Genomic DNA, 20,638 nt, shown 5'->3' on the forward strand with positions numbered 1-20,638 from the left:
CCACCCGGGGCTTCCTTCAGTGAGGGGGCCCTGACTGATGTCTTCTAAAACACTGGGCCCTGGGCACTTGTCAAGTGCTTACTCAAGAAATAGATTTAAAGAAGTCTTGTAGTGTTCAGAGTCCAGTGAGCAACAACATCAAAAATAAAACAAAAATGAAACAACATACACACACACACACACACACACTATATATATATATAACCAGGTTGATGACCTGAATATATGTGTGGAAGGGCAGGTTAAATGAAATTGGAGATAATAAAATTCTATTTGGAGACTAGAAATAAAATTCTATTTGGAGAAATAAAATATTTAGTAAACTGGACATGTGTGCAACAATGTTTTTTGCAGCACTGTTTATAGCATCAAAAAACTGGAAATAACATAAGTGTCCATCAATAGGAGAATGGCTGAATGAAATATGGTGTTGCTACACCTCTACACCACAGAATATTATGCAGCCAGCACAAAGAATTAATTAGAATATACCAGTTGACTCAGTAAGATTTCTAGGAAGTGCTATTGATTAAGCCAAGATACAGGAAATATGTATAATATCCTTCTTTTGTAAGACAAACCATAACCCAAAAGCTATGTATACATACAGGTTAACAAGTATCCCTTTCTCTCCAAAACCTCTTGTTCTTGCGTTCAGATAGCAAGTACAGATGGTGAAATTGTATAGGGTGAGGGGTACCTGCATGTGTGCAAGTCCACGTGGATGTATTTATATATGTAAATCAGTAAGCAGCATTATGCAATTCCACATTTTTACATTTTTTACAGCGTTTGCATAGACACATATAACAAATTTCTAAATACAATTTTATAAAGGAAGAAATAAAACAGGTGAACTGCTATAAATTTTTTGGACTTTTAAATTTTATTATTTTTAAATTTTGTTTCAATAGTTTATTTTTATTTCAATGGTTTTTGGTTACATGGATAAGTTCTTTAGTGATGATTTTTCAGATTTTGGTGTACTTGTCACCGTGCTTTAAATGAATATGACTTGGGTTCTTCTGGCATTTTTATTCCTGTAAAATAAACAGTGTCTGCACATCGTTAATTAGAAAAGTGTTGGACACAAGAGTGTGGATTACATTGTCCCCAGAAAACCCATCAGAAGGAGGTGCAGGTAAGGAAATGATGTTCCTGGAAGTGCAGTCACTTTTTTAAGCTTACACAACTCCTAGCCTGCAGGACTGGATTTGTAACCTGAGGCTGCCTGACTCCAAACCCTTTTGGCTACTCACAGGAGCCTCCCAAAGTCCTTGTTTTTGTCTCTGCCTTATGACCTCCGTGGAGAATCCCGCACAACCAAGCTCCAGCAATGGAAGCATTCTTTGCAGCTCATCACTTTGATTTCTCCAGTTACCACCCACCCCAAGTTCTTGGGCAGCAGAAGAGGTCATAGGACTCTCAGCTCTCAACAATCCCACATCTGTGTGATGGGGGCAATGGGTAAACCTTACACCGTGACAATGACTAAGCCTTTAAATTGGAGCGTCCCCAAAACTGAGCACATGAGCCTTGCTTGTTTTATTATTCCAGAATTTTTTACTAGGTGTCTGCTTTGCATTCAGAATAAAGATTCTTTCAGCAATATGTTGTAGGGTCTTTAGCACATTTTCAGGCTATAGCACGTAGACTCAAATTTGTATTAAACTGGATCTTTGCAGACAGGGTTGGCCCAGATAAACGTGGAAAAAGGAGCACTGTGTTAAAACACATGCAGTGGAAACTAATCAAGGGCGCGTACAGACACGGGCAGCTACTTGCCAACAACCAGGCCGAGCATAAAGTAGTATCAAGGAAAATCAACCAAGACTGTTTCATATTAGAAGGTGGAACCGCTGGAAACAACACGCCCTCTCGGAAAGTTCCCGCCATGCTCTGGCGCAGTTTTTCATCGTGATGCTTCTCCCGGCGCAGCCTGGCGCTCTGCGGGCTCCGCTTCTGTTCACACTGGCAGCGTTGGTGCACGTGGGAGTGCAGTCACGGGGCTCACGTTCGCGTTTCCTGGGCTGCCTGGAGCCCATAGAGCGCTCCTTTCTGGAGGTGCTTCCTCGTTCCTGGGAGCGTCTGTCCTGTGCCTCCGTGTGAATTCTCTCCAGGGCGCCTGCATGCACCTTCCAACCGCAGCCGACAGTTCCATTTTTAAAAGGTCTTGAATAAAGTGAAATGTGATTAGTTGTGGGAAATGAACCAATGATATGCACAATTCAGCAGCCTTTATCACTGATGAAATCCAGAAATAAAGGTAATTTTCTCCAACTTTTGGTGCTATAGTAGCCGTGTTTCTATGAAAAACACTGATAGAACTTAAATTGTTTCATCTCCATAGTGCCTTTAGAAGAAACATAACCCACCATCAACTTCAGGACTGCTGCACACACACTTCAACGCTTCTTGGTGTAGAGTGCAGTAGGGGAGGCAATACAGAGATAAGAGCTCAGACTCTGAAGTCTGTCCGGGATTTGTGCCCACATCTCACACTTGGTACTCTGACCTTAGGCAAGTTACTGATACTTCTAGGTTCCATTTCCCTGAATAAATGGGGTATAGTAAAACTTACACACCACATAGGGTTGTTGAAAGGATTAAACCAGATGATACCAGTAAAACACTTAGAACGATGGTTGGCAGATGGGAGTGCTTAGCAATTCGTTAATACTACATCCGAAGAGAAAAAATTGACTCAGGCCTTTCTGAAATCAATAAAAATCTGTTTCTGGGGCTGTTAAGGCCTTGTCTTCAAGAGGTGGAGAGACTCCCTCCATGAGCTCTCTGTCTAAACCAGACGGACTCCAGTCATTTGAAAACACTCCCTGCCTCTTGGCCTTCCCACAAAGCCCACCTGACATCATTTGGATATTTGTCCCCACCCAAATCTCATGTTGAATTTTAATCTGCAATGTTGGAGGTGGGGCCCCGGTGGGGGGATGTTGGGATCATGGAGGTGGATCCCTCATGGCTTGGTGCTGTCTTCCTGATAGAGTTCTCATGAGATTTGGTCACTTAAAAGTGTGTAGCACCTCCCTCCCCCACTCTCTCTTGCTCCTGTTTTTGCCATGTGATGTGCCTGCTCTCCCTTCACCTTCTGCCATGATTGTAAGCTTCCTGAGGCCTCCCTAAAAACTGTACAGATGCCAGCACCATGCTTCCTGTACAGCATGCAGAGCTGTGAGTCAATTAAACCTCTTTTCTTTATAAATTTCCCAGTCTCAAGTGTTTCTTTATAGCAATGGAAGAATGGCCTAATGCACCACCTTTCACCTGCAGAGCCATCCCCCATCTCCTGCCATTTCACCCCTTCTTTAAGAGCAGACCCAAAGATCCCCCATCACCAAGGTCTTCTCTGGGCACTTCAGGGGCAGAAGCCACTTGGGATGCACCTGGCTTCAGTCATTGTTCCTATCCACATAGCCATCATCTCACGATGCCATCCGAACAGTGATTCCTGGATGTGACTCTACCCCTCAGGCATGATTGGCAAGCAACTTCAAAACATGCACATTTGGGGTTTTCTCATAAAAACTTTTTTCAATAAATGTTCGTTACTGCCTCATTTATTAAATATTCCAGTTAGGGCTGCCATTAGCCATGCTGTAGTATATCATATGTGTGCTAGGGTAACAGGGGAATTAAAAATGCCAGTTTATGATTTTATATATATGTGTATGTATATATGTATACATGCACACACACACACACACACACACACCCCTTCACAAAATAAAGACTCCCTGAAGCTTGTTATTGTTCCCTGTTTTGTTTCTGCCTTGAAGATAGTTACTAAGGTTGTTAATAATTTGTGATGCATCATCTTTAGTGCCTCTTTGCACCCACAGAAGGAGGCTGTCGAGGGAGATATGTTCGGTGTGTGCCCACCTGTGCTTGCTGCCACCCACTGTGGACATTGGACCCTGCCATGTGTGCCTGCCAGAGCTCGCCGCTCTGCCCCTGCTCTGCCCTGCTCTCAGGCCTCTGCTCACCTGCCCTTGCCTTGTCTGCTCCCAGTTTCAGCTTGTTCCATTCAAATCCCACTAGACGTCTTCTTGGGAAAAGTACTGCTAATTCTGATCGTTTATTAGGCACTATTACCTACCAACCTACATAAAGTAACCTCGACAGTGTGCTGGTAGGTATTTACGACAAGGCCCTCCCTCCAGGAGGAAAGCCCTGGTTTATGGTGTTTGCCAATTCCAAGGTGTAACTACAGCCCATTCTGCTAGAACATTTCTTCTGAAAATGAGGATTTGTTCCACTGTGATTGGTAAATCAGGGAAAAATTTGAGTGTCATGTCAATGTCAGTTTGCTCAGGCACCATTTTGTTGCTCAGAAGCCAGGTGAATGTAGCAGGAAGGATGCATCTCACACACATGCTTTTCATCAGGACAAGGAGCCACACCCACCCATACCTGCTATCACTACTCTCTGTAGGATTTTAGATAACCCTTGTATTAGTCAGGGTGCTCCAGAACCCTGGGGAGAAACAGAACCCAGAGAGAGGAAGGGAAATGGTGCGGTGGGGCAGGAGAGGCAAGAGAGGAGAGAGAGAGAGAGAGAGAGGAAAGAAAGGAAGAAAGAAGAAAGAAAGAAAGAAAGAAAGAAAAGAAAGAAAGAAAGGAAGAAAAAGAAAGAAAGAGAAAGAAGAAAGAAAGAAACCGAGTATATAAATCTATTGAACATGATATTTATGATGGGAATGGCTCATGCAATTACCGAGGCTAGCAAGTCCCTTAATCTGTTGCCTACACACTGGAGAACTGACGCTGTAACTCAGTCTGAGTCCAAAGGCCTGAGAACCAGAGAGCCGGTGGTGTAAAACTCTTAAGTCTGAGGTCAAAGGCCTGAGAACCTGGGAAGCCACTGGCATAAGTACAGAGTCCAAAGGTCTGAGAACCTAGAGAACCTGGTGTTCCAGGGCCAGAGAAGATGAATGTCTCAGATCATACAAAGATAATTCACTCAAATTCACCCTTCCTCCACCTTTTCATTCTATTGGAGACTTCAGTGAGTCAGGTGATGCCTGCCATGTTGGTGAAGAAGGATCTTCTTTACTCAGTGTTTAAATTCAAATGCTAATCTCTTCTGGAAATGTCCTCACAGACCCACCCAGAAATAGTGATTTTCCAGCAATCTGGGCACCATCTAACCCAGTCAAGATGACACCTAAAATTATCCATCACGTACTCCTACCAGCAGTTAAAAACAACATGAACTACAGCCCTTCCTGCCACCAACCGGCTGCACAGCCCTGTGCCTTCCCTTCTGTATTAGTCTGTTCTCACACTGCTAATAAAGACATACCCAAGACTGGGTAATTTATAAAGGAAATAGGTTTAATTGACTCACAGTTCTGCACGGTTGGGGAAGCCTCAGGAAACCCTCAATCATGGTGAAAGTGGAAGCAAATGCCTCCTTCTTCACATGGCAGCAGTAAGAATAAGTGCTGAACAGAAAGGGGGGAAATCCCCTCTTAAAACCATCAGATCTCATGAGAACTCACTCACTATTGGGAGAACAGCATGAAGGTTACCACCCCCATAATTCAATTACCTCCCACTGGCTCCCTCCCAGGACACATGGGGATTATTCAAGATGAGATTTGGGTGGGGACACAGCCAAACCATATCACGTTCTCTTTAATTTCTCCTCTTGAATCTCAGCTATTTTGTATTTTTCCTTTGGTTTTCTGTTATTTTTCTCTTGGGAACTCTTTGGTTCCCTTCCTCTTGCAGACAGGGAGGTGGACATGGTGGGCCCCCAGGCATGGGACACTCACTTCTACAAGCAAACTTCAGGTCTTTCTCAAGGTGATCTTTTCAAAGTGACGTCTTTACTGTAGTATTTACAGATTTCTTAATGAGTTGAAATGCGTAACTATGTGTGCTACCATTTTTATTGGGTTCATCACCTTTTATTATTTGTCACTAATAAAGTTTTTGAATGTTGTGTCCCTAATCCCATTTTCCCATAAGCCCTACAGTTTTTAATGTAGAAATACATACATTACATTAGAGCAGAACTAACTGCCTGTGGTATGCTGGGGCCCACTCACATTCACATACTCTTGCTTAAAAGAGCTGGTTGGATTCCCAACCCTGTGTTTAGTGATATCATATAAATACTGCAGTAAATATGTCACTGTGCAAAGAAAATTTTTGAAAAAAAAATCTTCTATTCTTAAAGAGGATAAGGTCCTTTTATGAAAAGTCTGTGTGAAGTGAAAATCTTCTGTGCTCAGAAGACAGGGCTTCAATTTCTAGTTTTGGCAGCCGGTATGACCTTGAGTGTGGCAATGACCTTGGGTGTGGGAGCCAACTCATGTTGGCTCCTGTGACCCCCATCTCCTGGTGTTCACACCCTCCATGTTGCACAGGGTGGTTGGTTTGTGTGACCAACAGAACCCAGCAGAAGTGAGAGTGTGTCACTTTGAGACCAGGCTCTAAAGACGTTGCAGCTTCTGATTTGGTTGCTTATTTGCTCCGTGGGCTGCCTGCTTTGGGGAGGGCCAGCCTCCACATTGAGTGAGTCTCCTGACAACAGCCATGTGCCATGAACCACCTTGGAAGCAGTTCCTCCAGCCCCAGTAAAACTTCAGATGATGTAACTACAGCCAGCATCTGGACTGGAATCTCATAAAAGACTCTGAGTCACAGCCACACAGCTAAGCTACTCTTGACTTCCTAACCCTCAGAAACTATGAGAAACAATATATGCTTGTTTGTTTAAGCCAATAAATTTTGGGATAATTTGTTGCTATGGTCTTCATCTTTGTGTGCCCCCACCCCAATTTATATGCTTAAATCCTAAACTCCAAGGTGATAGTATTAGGAGGTGGGGCCTTTTGGGGGTTGATTAGGTCATGAGGGTGTAGCCTTCATGAATGGGATTGGTGCCCTTATAAAAGAAACTCCATTGAGCTTGTTTGCCCATTCCACCATGTGAAAACACAGCAAGGAGGTGCCATCTACAAACCAGGAAGAGAAACTGCCAGCACGTTGATCTTGGACTTCTCAGCCTGCAGGACTCTGAGAAATAGATTTCTGTTGTTTATAGTATTTGATTGTAGTAGCCTGACTAGACTAAGACATTTGCTATGGAGCAATAGACAACTAACAGAGTCACTAAGCCATCTAGTTCTCTATATACATATGGCAAACAGGTACAATAATGCTCGCTCTGTCTACTTCATAGATAAATAATTAAACCACATGGGGAAATGTGTGTGATTGCACTTTAGCAACTGTAAAAATGCCATGCAGCCATAATGTGCTATTTTTACATTTAAAGATATCATTTAGTTGATTGTTTCCTTTGCTGTGCAGAAGCTTTTTAGTTTGAAGTAATGCCATTTGTCCATTTTTGCTTTTGTTGCCTGTGCTTTTGGGGTCATAACCAAAAAAAATCATTGCCTAGACCAATGTCATACAGCTTTTCTCTTACGTTGGTCACAGGTTAGGAAGGTTCAATGAGACGGAAGGAATAAGCTAAAGAGAGCTATTGCAAAACATAGTGACTATAGTTAATAAGAATATATTGTCGGCCAGGCTTGGTGGCTCATGCCTATAATCCCAGCACTTTGGGAGACAGGCGGGTGGATCACGAGGTCAGGAGATTGAGACCATTCTGGCTAACACAGTGAAACACCCTCTCTACTAAAAATAAAAAACATTAGCCGGGTGTGCTGGCACGAGCCTGTAGTCCCAGCTACTAGGGAGGCTGAGGCAGGAGAATGGCGTGAACCTGGGAGGCGGAGCTTGAAGTGAGCCAACATTGTGCCACTGCACTCCAGCCTGGGGTGACAGAGCAAGAATTCATCTCAAAAAAAAAAAAAAAAAATATATATATATATATAGTCTTCTTAAAAAATGCTAAGAGAGTAGACTTTAAGTGTTCTCACCACAAAATGAAAACTCTGTGCAGTTATGCATATGTTAGTTAGCTTGATTTAGCCGTTCCACAATGTATATATATTTCAAAACATCATGTTGCACATAATAAATACATAAAACTACCTGGCTATTTAAAAAACTAATAAATATATCATTCATGCCTTACTACACGACCTTCACATGATCAGAAATTTAATAATTAAAATACCATGTCTCTACCATCCAGAAATTTGTGCAGTAAACACATTATTGAATATAATTCAGATATTTTCTATCTATATACACACATGCACACCTAAAATGAAATGATTTTTTAGGTATAATTTTATAACCATTTTTTCCAGTTAATAAGCTCTAGGTTTCCATTTCAATGAATCTTCATCTTATATAATACCTAGTCCATGTTCAAATTTACTCGGTTGCTCCAAACATTTTCTTTATCTGGCTTAACCATTCAGGATCCAGTCAAGGACCATTCATTGTACCTTGTTGCCTTCCTTAGGTTGCTCCTAATCTACCACAGCTTCTTTATCAATGACGTGCAGTCATTGATGAAGACCAAATTTCATCTTCTGGGCGTGTCTGGGTATTTTCTCATGGAGCCATTTTTTCTTTTCCTCTATCTCCCATATTTCCTGTAAGCTGAAAGTCAGATCTAAAGGTTTATAAATTCAAATTAGACATTTAGGATTAGACTACATCTTAAGTGATGCTGTGTACATAAAGCCTGGTTGACTGGCCATTGCTGATGCTTAAGTTGACAGTGGGTTAAGGATTGAACATATAATCCTTCCATTGTACAGCTACTTTTTCTCCCTTAGATCAATATCTAGATCTGCATTAACTACGTATCTAATGTTGATTTTTCTAATTCTATCATTTATTCTATATTATTGATGGCCTTTTTTTCTTTTAAAATAGAGCTTTCTCTCATCAACTCAGCTGTCTCATTATCCCCAGTGCAGTTCATATTGGAAAGAGAAGGTAAATAATGATTGCCCTTCAGTATCAAATTCTTAATGTAATGAGTTGGTTTAGTAGTCATCTCAAGTTGTGGCATAAACGTATTTTCCTAGCTTTTGCTTTTTGAGTTTCATTATGGACTCACGTATTTTTATTAATTCAATGTGCATTAATACGCTATAACCACTGCTACTTTTGATGTCGAAATTGTCATACTTTTGGCCAACGGGAAGGGGCTTCTCTTTGCACAATCGTATTAGTTTTTGATAGCTTCCTTGCTTCCTGACACAGCAAGACATCACTTACCCCTGACCTGGAATTATCCATCTCACCAATTAAGTATGGCCTTCTGAAAGGGCAGCATTAGGTAATGTCCTATCAAACAGACTGGAAAGGCATAAGATTCAACTTTATTTTCAGAATATTATATGTAAATTACAGGGAATAGGAGAAAACTTTGTCAAATCAGAATTCAACCTGAATCTTGACAATGGACTTCTCTGATGCAAAGAATCATATATAATATATATACATATACATATAGAGAGAGAGAGAGAGAGAAAGAGAGAGAGAGAGTGTCTGTGTGTGTGTGTCTGTCAATAGACAAGAGATATCTAAATTGCAAAGTCTTCTTCCACTTAATAAAAGTAAGACCAAAATAAGACCTTGAGACCTGAACCAAGAGTTTTATTATCAAGCGCAGGTGGAGAGACCTCAGGATAGGTAGAGAAAGTTCCCACCATCAGGCAAATAAAGTATAAAGCTCTGTCAACAGAGAACAAGAGAAGAGTACACCGCCAGGAGAAAGAGTTATTGATTCTCCCTTCCTGGAGAGGAGGTTCCACCTCTCAGTAGTGGGTGTGGCGGGGATGGAGGCAGAACTAAGTCAGAGAGCAGAGGAGCTTGCACCTACCTCCCACTGGGAAGGCTCTGGGAGGAGACCTCATGGAGTGCTCTGCACCAAGGTGATGTTCTACCTCAAAGGAGAAACGGCAGTGCGGCCTTCAGGCAGAATGCTCTCCCGTGTTTCCAGCAACAGAAGTTCCCAAATACTCCTGCTGAGGAAGGTAGCTGAGAGCTGAGGCCCGTCAAGAAACCATCAAGGTGAGAAACAAGGTGATTTCAGAGCCAAGATTGCTGTGGGTGGACAGTCTAAGCCAGGGGCCAGGTGAGGGACTTGCTTGGATCCTACATGAATGCCAAGGTGGGACAAAGCAAGCTGCAGAGGGGACTTCTGCCTTGGCCATGCCTAGGGGAGTGACTAAGCTGGCCCCACAGCAGTAGGTACAGGGAGGACTGAGGCCTTGGCCCAGAGTCCCGGTGAGAGAAGCTATGCCACCACATGAGGTCAGGTACATGCAACAAAACGTTACACCCTCGATTATGTGTGGTCCCTGCCCTGATTCCAGGAAGCCATCGCATCAGTCTTGCCACCAGACACCTACTTTGGAAGAAGGAGCAAACAGGAAATGGCCCTAGTAAATAATCTGAGTTTTGAGTTGATGGATTCAGAAACTCGATTTTTCAAAAAGAAATAGTTTCAGTCCAGAAAAGATTGTTACCTTTAACTAAGAAAATATTATTTTTTCTTCCACCATCAATGGGAATATAGGCTCCATGGCAAGAGGAAATCAGTTAAACATCATGATTAAGCCATATTGGTCAAGCTAACCCATTTGAGATGAGTTATCTTTTAAACTCACCTAGTACACAGTATGATGCAATTCAGAATGCTTGTTATTACAACGATTCCCTGGTTCTTCAACTCTCTTGAATCTTAGTGCACGGACTGGAGGAGGTGCCCGTGGCAGATGCCCTGGAAGGGGTTGGCAGCATGGCTCAAACTGCAACACAAACTGGTGCAACACCTCGGATGATGACTGGGGTGACCACCGCAGACCTTATGAAGTGCCATCTCCCACTGACAATCCCCCACATGAAGAACTACTTGAAAATAAAAACGCAGGAGATCTCTTTAGAAGAACTCTATTAATATCATACACATGTTATGCATTCATTATGAGCTGCAGGTTACATAATGAGGTGTCTGGAAAATGTTTAGGAGGAGGCATAGTACATAAAAGTATTCTGTCATGGTTTATCATCAGTGTCCAGAAATTCACCAAAAAATGGAAAAATGAACACATCCAAAGATGAATAAAATGATCATCTGTAGTTATTGCATGAGTTTCAATATCATTCTGGCTATTTTTGTTGATGATAGGAAGTAAAATGACCCCTGGGGGAAAAATGAGAAAATCAAAAACTAAAATTTTATTTAATTATAATGAGAGCTAAAACATGAGGAGGAACAAGAATGTTGATGCAAGAGGCATCTTTTAAAAATAATTATTATTTTGCATGTGTTTATCCAGCCTCTTGTTTTTGCTTTGTCCTGATTAAGCTGACTGCTTTATCATTGTTAGATTATCTCCCTTAGAAGATGAAGTCAGATTGGCTTGAAAATATGACCTATTTCTTTTATATATTTTAAATGTCTAAAATAAAATTGAATATATCCTGTGACCTGAATAGGAGATCCCAAAAAATACTACAATATTTATCCTTCCGGCATACACAAAAGTACAGTCTTTGTTAAATGTTTTAACAGGCTTTTATAGCTTGATAGCCATAAGTTTTTTATCCAACAAGATTCACTCACAGTAACGTGGTCTAGAGCAGCATTTAGCATTTTCTATTTGCACACTGAGAGCTTCTGGAATTTTTAGCTTCTGATTTCTATCAAAAGAATGAGAGAGGAGCTTGCTTCCCTGGAACCCCGTGTAGGGTGTGAGAGTGATGCACCTGTTCCCTAGGAAGGACACCGGGCGGGAGCTCCAGCACAGAAGGCTTTGCCAGCTCTGCTTAGAACCTTCTTCCCTGCACACAGAGTGCTTTCTGCAAGTGGGCGTTCACAGGAGACTCCCAATACCTGTGCAGACCAGGTCCACTCGGATGCAGAAGGCGGCCTTCCAGTCAGGAGAACAGCAGCCGCCAGCCCAGGAGTGGGTACCCATGGATGAGGCGGACCAATTTAAGTTACAGCCATCTTCAGCTGAGCCTTGGAAGTCTAAAGCACTAAAAAAAGGGGAGATCTGCTTAGAGGATGGTGCTTATCCTGAGCTGGCTGAATCCCCAGACATGAACCAGGGCTACACACAAACAAAAGTTATGTGAAAAATTAATAAAATAATGTAAAACTGGGGTACACGTTGGGAGATCTGATCTCTCATCCTGATTTAATAAAGAACATGTGTCCTCTTTGAAAAGATCCTGATTTCTTTGGACATTATTCTTTCCTACATTGTTTGGAATGATAAAAATGTGGGTTATCTTGGTTCTTACATATTGTATCATTTTATGCCAGCTTTAAGCTCTAGAAGTCAGTTTGTGGGATTGGCAAAGGCCACGGAGGTCTTTCCCAAGGTTGAAATAAGCCACACTGTTTAGGGATGTCAGCTGGGGAGGGATATGAAAAACTACCTCCGAACTGATACAAAGTCACACTAGATTTGCCAGTCTGTAAAGTAACACATTAGATAACAGTCAAAAGACACACTCACAGGTCAGTATATTAAACATCATCTCCAACATTGTTTTACGTCTTCTTCTTGAGTATTACCTGTGCATCCTTTTGTTCATTTTTGAGCCTTGCAGAACTTCAATTCAGGTTGATCTGCTCTGTCAAGCTTTGTTCTGCCCAATCTGAGATCCCTTCCTGGGGGTATTTTCTGATCTGTTAGCTAAGAGTCCTCCTTTCCATGTCCAGCATCCTTCAGCTGAATTGCCACAGCTCCTTGGTTGATTTCCCTACCAACAGTCGACTGCCCCCCCATTGGTCCTGAAGCAGAGCTACATCCAGCTTCTTCTGCACGACTCATGACGTAGGGTGAACTTCCAATGGGACCCTTACGTGCAAGGTCCCCTTCCATCTGACTCCAACCTTCCTTTCTCACTCGGTCTCCTAACACTGACTCCCCCATTTAGATGAGTCTGTTCTCCATTCTCCAGCACTGTCCTCTGCCTGCAGTTTCTTCTAGTTTAATTTTTTAGTCTTCTCTCCCACTGCCCTCAATTCTCCAAATCCAGGTGCGGGCACATCTTCTCCATGCAAGTGGTGACCTGGCTTTTTTAATACATGGTCCTTCTTCCATTTATTCACTCAACAAGCTTTTATTGGGGCCCTACAAAGGGCCCAGCCCTGTTTTAGCTAAAAACTAGCCAAAACTCTTCAACTGGCATTTTATCATACACTTGCTCTAGTCATTTATAATAAATAGTTGACATTCATCATGAATTTACTATGCCAGGGGAGGTAAGTACTTTCCAACATGTGCATCTCATTCTCGCAATAGCCTCCTGAAATAGGTGCTGTTATTATCCTCAAGTCCTCATGCAAAGTAACCAGGCAGAGACATTAAATGACTTTCTCAGGCTGTGCATCTAATATGTGCCCAGCTAGGATTCAACGTCAGCATTCTGGCTCCAGAACGCCTCTCAGCCAGCAAGCTGCCGTGCACCCACCAGCAGCCCCCATGGCCTCTGCCAGAAACCGTGCCAGGGATTTGATTCCTTCACCTGTGCCTGTCTTCACTCCCCAACTTTAATAGAGCCCACATCTCTCACGTAGCATAACTATACAGCTCCTAAAGAAACCATGAGTACATTACATATTATCTTGGTTAGCTTTTGCCAAAATCAGGTGTTTGAACCTGATAATGAAGCCACAACAGGAACCTGTTATGTTGTATGGTCTGTGGGAAAAACACCAGAAAATGACACCGTTTCTTAGTTTTATACACACACATTTGCAAATTCAATTCTGAAACGTGCAGACTCTATTAGTGTTGATTCTTAAATATGACTACTGAAATAAAAATGTCAACATTTACTTTTCTTTTAAGAAATGGAGAAAACTCACAGGAGGACTAAGAAATCTGGGAGAGGCAGGAAACCACACCCCTTCAACTCCCCGCCTGGGCAGAGAGAAAGGGCTCTCTACGGGACAGGAAGCGCAGCTGCCCTGACCAGCCTGGCCTCACGGCCCAGAATCCTCCCCATCCTCCAGCCACCAGGGCTCATATGGGCTTAATTGTCCTTCACATTGGGCTCCATCCACTTTGCTTAAGTAAATCTTTCACAGATATTTCCTCAGCCACTTATTATTTTTATAAGAGAAAAAACAAGGCCACAGTGCATTCCTAACCAAAAGTAGTTGTGGGTTTTCCATCCTCTCATGAGTGTGAAACTGCCCAGCGGCCTCCCTCAGGTCCTACCTGAAAATTATGTTTTAAGCCCAGCATTAGAGGAAATTCTGAAGTGAAGAAGGGAGACTCGTAAAATGAAAATTCGTGTTTGAGCTTGCTGCTGAGCTCCCTTTTTGTGTCTATTGAAGCTAATAAACTTCTCAGCATTATAGTTTGCACTTAGGACTTGCTCTATGACTTGGGCCCTCAGTGCCTCTGTTCTTACAGAGGCACTTTCAAACCATCTAGTTAATAGCACTCCCTTCCTACCCCTTCCAATATCTGAGGAATTAAATATTGTTTTCTAAAATAGTAATATTTATTACCAAAAGAAATAAAAGAAATTTGAGGGCTGTTTAATATTTATTTTAAAAATTTGGACAGGCACAGTGGCTCACGCCTGTAATCCCAGCATTTTGGGAGGCCGAGGCGGGCGAATCACCTGAGGCCAGGAGTTCAAGACTAACCTGACCAACATGGTGAAACCACATCTCTACCAAAAATACAAAAAGTAGCCGGGTGTGGTGGCACACACCTATAATCCCAGCTACTCGGGAAGCTGAGGCAGGAGAATTGCTTGAACCCAGGAAGCAGAGGTTGCACCAAGACAAGATTGTGCCACTGCACTCCAGCCTGGGTGACAGAACGAGACTTAGTCTCAAAAAAAAAAAATAAAAATAAAAATAAATAATAGATTTCTATTTTTTAGAGAAGTTTTAAGTTTACAGAAAATTGAGCAGACAGTACAGAGTCCTCCCATCCCCGGCATCCTCTGCTATCTGTGTCTTGCATTAGTGTGGCACATCTGTTACAAGCGATGCACCAATACTGACACATTGTTATTTACTAAAGGGCGTAGCTTATATCAGAGTTGGTTCCTTGCGTTGTATAGTTCTACAGTAGTTCTATGTACTTTTCCAAGTACATAGTGACCTGTATCCACCACTCGGGTAACATGCAAAATGGGTGCATTGTCCTCAAATTCCCCTGTGCCCCACCTATTCATCTCTCCATCCTCCTGAGCCCCCGGCAACCACTGATCTTTTTAATGTCTCCATAGTTTCATCTTTTCCAGAAACCAATATAGCTGCAATCATGGCCTTTCCAGATTGCTTCTTTCACTAAGTAATGTGTATTTGGGGTTCCTTGCTGTCTTTTCCTGACAATAGCTCATTTCTTTGTAATGCTGGATAATATTCCACTGTGTGGAACAACCACAGTTTGTTTATCCATTCACCTAACCAAGGGTACCCTGGTTGCTTTCAGTTTGGGGCAATTATAAATAAAGCTGCCATAAACATAATTTTGCAGATTTTTGTATGGAAAGATGAAAATTTTTAACAATTTTTAAAATGAAAGTATTATACTAGATGGTGCTTCTGACATTACCACTCTTGTGACGTACTGATATTGCTAAGATTAAGTTGACAGACCTGAATATAAATGTGGTGGCTGCATAATAACTGCTGCATGTCTTAAAGATCAAAGATCACACACACTCACATGGACACTTGGTTTGGTTCTAGACATCCACAGTTTAACATCTACCTACAGGTAGGAGGCCCTCAGCTTCCTGAAGTCCATCGGTTAGGAACACAAAACTCAACTAGCAGAGCCTAAAACAGGGTTAGGTTTGTTTTGCTAAGATAACAGGAGAGGACAGAGGCAGCTGCCAGCGTTGTCATCAAAGGCACACGGTCTCTCCATCCTCCCTCCTCACCACCTGTGCCGACTTCAGCTTCATCTTGGCTGCTTCTCAGTTGCAAGGTGGGCACAGCAGCAGGTAGGCCAAGCAGCCCACCAGGGGTCGCACCAGAAGGCCTTACAAGAAGGCTCAGGGTTTCCGGAACCTTCTACACAGCCTTGGCTCTCTATCTCACTAGCTGGGCCCTGTCCCATGGCCACCTCTGTGTGCAGGGGAGTCTGGACAGGCCAGCATTTCTTTCTTCAAAGTTCACAAGCAGAGACAGCAAGGAAGAAGGTCACGAAGAAGGATTGTTGAATTAGCTAAAGCAACAGGCTTTGTTATTGCAGGGAATTAACAGCAATAAGCAAAAAACTCAACAAACTCAGCGTAGCTCCAGCCTGGCCCATTCCAACCTGCCTTACACCTCCACAAGGATCTCCTCGCTGCCCAGGTTGGGACCTGGCCATTAAGGACTTTGAGAAGGGTCGCCGTTTCCGTGACAGCTCCTCCGCTGCCATCACGGCCTCTATGCCACCACTGCTCCACACGCGTAGAAAGGAGCCCAAGAGGGCTCACACTCACCTTAGGGCTACAATCCCCAAGTTCTCCCCATAGCCTGAGGGTCAAGGTCGTGCTTGATGTATAGGGTTGGAGGCGCACAGAGGACAGAGAAGGCAAAGTTCATTTTAATGGCATCCCTCTTTTATTTTCCACTCCGTTACCTTGATCATTATCTCTCACTTGGATCTTTGCGATAACTTCCAAACTGTCTCCTCTTCAGTCTCCCTGTATACAGTGTTTCTCCAACAATTTCCAGATGAGGCTTCCTGAAACGTGGAAGTGACTGGTCCCTTATTTGCTCACAAACCTTTGCCACGTCCCCTTTAGCCACCATGTAAAGCCTGACACAGGAGCTTAGCGTCTACCTCTACCGTCTGCCTGCTACCATTCTGCTGTTCCCATTACCTGTAATCTTCTTCTTACAAAGCCCACCATTTCAATTCAGGAAATTCACAAAGCCAGATACTAATCCACATTAGAAAATCTTAATATGGGACACATATGGAAGTATTTTAAATGCAAGTACAAAAGTTATTTCTTCATACTTTAGAAATTATTGACCAAAAAAACACAACTATGCAAGACCAGATAATTTAAAGAACTTAAATTCCAGTAACGTGTTAACTAGTAGTGCAAACAGGATACTATGACAAATGAAAAGTTAAAAGCTGCCAATACCTGCACCTATATTTTGGAAGTATAAAATAACTACCAAAGGTAAAATAACATAAAACATAAAAATATACATTTGATTCATATAAAAATTCCTAAAGCTATACAGAAGATGCATATTGTGTGTTTTGTTTTGCTACAATTTCTGAGCATATCCTTAACATTGATGCCTCAACTGTCATGTCTATAAAATGGGCACATCTGTAAACTGCCTGAACAGAAGACTGGCAGATAGACTGGGAAAATTGTCAAGGGTCCTTTCAACTTTAAAATGTCTGATACTATTTGATTTTTTAAAAATAAAACAGTGCATTACATGAATTAGTAAAATTCATGTCATAATAGTAGCATCTTATTTTCAGCAATTTGTACTTAACTCTTAACTAATCTACATCACGCAAATCTAGAGCCTGGAGAGCAGGGTACCCTATTAGCATGAGAAATAACCCAAATACTATTATTTATTTCTCCACTTTTTTGAAGAGTTCAAGAGAAGGAATCAATGCCTGTGGCAATTTCTCTTCATTTTGTTGAATCCTTTTCTAAAACCCTATTTAGGTGACTTGATTTTTGTGGTTTCTTATGGTTTAATTCTTCCAAGTGGGTCTAACAGTGTTTAATTTACTAGTATCTCTAAAAACTGAACAGGAATGATGAAAGTCACACAAGGAAAGCAAATTAATACAGAAATTCAACATGGTTGACTTGCAAAATCCCATACTATTCACCTGTAGGATCCAAATTTTCTTTTAATTTCTGTGAGTAAGAAAAGTTATCCGTCAAGCAAATGTGAGAAATACTCAGGTCTTTTTAGTTAAACCTGTGACAAGATTTACCAGATCCTGCCTTTTCCTATGGTTCTCATTTTAAAAGCATAACTATTAATACAAGGAGCTGGTGAGCTGCGGGATTTCTCTCTGACATGTCTCTGACATGTGGAGCACAGGAACAGACGTGTCTACCATGGTCTGGAATCCGAATCATGTCAGAGAATTGAAGGGCAGGTGGGATCTTAAGACCCGGCCATAGGCAAATGATGGTATATTTCCAAATAAACCTTTACTTAAGGAGCTATTAACTGCCTGGGTCACAATTCCACCTCCACCCTCTTAGAGCATTTGAAGGAGTGGGGCCAACCCAGGGGTTGACGGATAAGTCATAATCAGCACAGGAGGTGGGCCAGGAGCACCTCCCCCCCACAGCTGCTGGCCAGGCTTCGGGGGAGGAACATTTGCAAAGCCAGAAAAATGACCTCCTGGCTACTAGTGCAGGAGACCTGTGCTACTCAAAGAGTGAACTCAGAGGGCTGCCAGATATGAGGGTGGGGGTGAGAAATTCTTCCTGATACCTTTACCTAAAAGCCACTTAACAGACTCATTCAAAGAGCACAGGGCCCAGCCCAGTGGGCTCATGACTATAATCCCAGCACTTTGGAAGGCCAAAGTGGAAGCATCACTTGAGACCAGGAGTTTGAGACCAGCCTGGGCAACATATTGAGACCCCATCTCTACAAAAATTTAAAAAATTAGTCAGACTTGGTGGCACATGTCTGTAGTCCCAGCTACTTGGGAGGCTAAGGTGAGAGAATCGCTTGACCCCAAGAGTTCCAGGTGACAGTAAGCTGTGATTGTTCAGCTGCACTCCAGCCTGGGCAACAGAGGGACCCATCTCTAAAAAAATACAGAAAACAAAAATCCCAAAACCAAAAAATACATATGATTAATAATAATTACAACTAACATTTTCTGACCTCTCCCTCTGTCAGCCACTGTGCTAAGTTCTTCACAAGAATGACTTCATTTGTGCAATTTGACTCCAGAGCCCATGGGAGTCCAGCTCCAAACCACTTTGCTCAATAACCTCCTTATTAATGAAGGTGCTGTGCTTGGGCATTGTGAAGACAAAATATGTCCCATGTGTAAGAAATAACCCCCAGCCTCTAAAAGCTTAAAATATTTGGAAGGAGGCAGAAATGTTCAGACATGAATAATAATACTAAGACAGAACCACCTTGAGTTGTTCTATCTCAATTTGAAACAATTTTGTTTGGGGGAGTCTGAATTAGGTCCCTGCCTCCATGGAGGCCTTGGCCAAAAATCCAGCTCCTTCTTTCAATTCTGCACCTCCCAGAGCTGGAGGGCAAGCCGTGGTTCCCCAGCAGTGGGCAGTGGGTTTGATCTCAAGCATGATCTTAACGGTCTTTCTCAGCTTCCATTCCAGGAGAAAATTATTGAGACGTATTTCTGATCCTTCCCAGAATGAGAACTCACACAGACAGGCTCCCACTTAACAAGAGAGACAAAACATGGGATCCACTGGTTTAATGAGTAGAGACCCAGCGTCTCTGGGAACAATCTGCCACAGTCTGTGAGCAGCACCTTCTGAGCTTCAACGTCCTGGGCTCCTCCACCCACAAAAGAGAGCAAAGCCCGCCAGGCAGGAGGTTTGAACACTCAGGTGCCCAGGAGCAAAATACAAAATGACCCGAATGGGAAAGAAAAGCCAAAACCAGCAGTTACAAATAATTACCACTTGGCCTACAATTTCAAAAGAAAGTCGGAGGATCACTTGAACCCAGGAGGTGGAGGTTGCAGTGAGCTGAGATCGCGCCATTGCACTCCATTCCCTGGGCAACAAAGAGAGAAAACGAAAGAACGAAAGAATGAAAGAACAAAAGAACGTAAGAAAGAAAGAAAGAAAGACAGAGAGAAAGAAAGAGAGAGAGAAAGAGAGAGAGAGAAAGGAAGGAAGGAAAGAAGGAAGGAAGGAAATGAAAGGGAAAGAAAGAAAGAAAGAAAGAAAGAAAGAAAGAAAGAAAGAAAGAAAGAAAGAAAGAAAGAAAGAAAGAAAGAAAGAAAGAAAGAAAGAAAGAAAAAGAAAGAAAGATAAAGAAAGAAAGAGAGAAGAAAGCAAGCCAGCCATGCCTCCCGACTCACGTCTGGAGGGCTTTCAATATCACTCATCACTTTCAATATTCCACACCCTCCGGCAATGCTTCCTCCCCTCTTGCTTCTGCCCAAAAGACACATGGAAAGCAATGGAAGCTGCCGTGTTAGCTCATCACTTTCAACATTCCAGTTGCCCTGGAAAACTGGAGGCCATAGTGCTTGAGAGCCAGCTACAGGAAAGGCAGAAAGTGCACAGCTTCAGCGTCAGGATCCCTCTAACCAGGCTGAGAACTGGACCAGCAGCAAGACTGGGGGGTAATAGGGCTTGGTTTCCTTCTGAACATAGCAGAGTTTGAAGCTCAACACTTCTGCCCCAGGCTGTTCTTGGCAAACATCGTACATATATATTAGAGTGAAAAGTCTGCAATATGTCCTGTGAATGTGGAAGCCAAGGTGAGGCCATTCCTAAAAAATGTTCAGCTCCTCATTTCCAAGCAATGGTTTCCATACTGGCAGCAAGAGGCGATTTCCTCTTTGAGCTGGGTGGGGTGGGGATGGGAGGAGGCAAGTGAGGGAGGGCAAATGGGGAGGAAAGAAGAGAGGTCATTGCAAAGTCCTGGCTTTTCTTTCTTGCGCTAATGCTTTTGTGAACATATAGGAAAAGTCATGGTGTTTGGCCATAAAAAATAGTGAGCCATTTATCCACTGCCCTC

General features: G+C 42.6%; 1 pseudogene; it reads right to left on the reverse strand.

Moving 5' to 3' along the window:
- Positions 1-1,464: 1,464 nt before the first annotated feature.
- LOC134739771 (putative transcriptional regulator encoded by LINC00473) lies at positions 1,465-2,170 on the reverse strand (annotated as a pseudogene).
- Between the last annotated feature and the right edge of the window lie 18,468 nt (positions 2,171-20,638).

This window comes from Pongo pygmaeus, chromosome 5 (assembly GCF_028885625.2).
Source record: "Pongo pygmaeus isolate AG05252 chromosome 5, NHGRI_mPonPyg2-v2.0_pri, whole genome shotgun sequence".
NCBI lineage: Eukaryota > Metazoa > Chordata > Mammalia > Primates > Hominidae > Pongo > Pongo pygmaeus.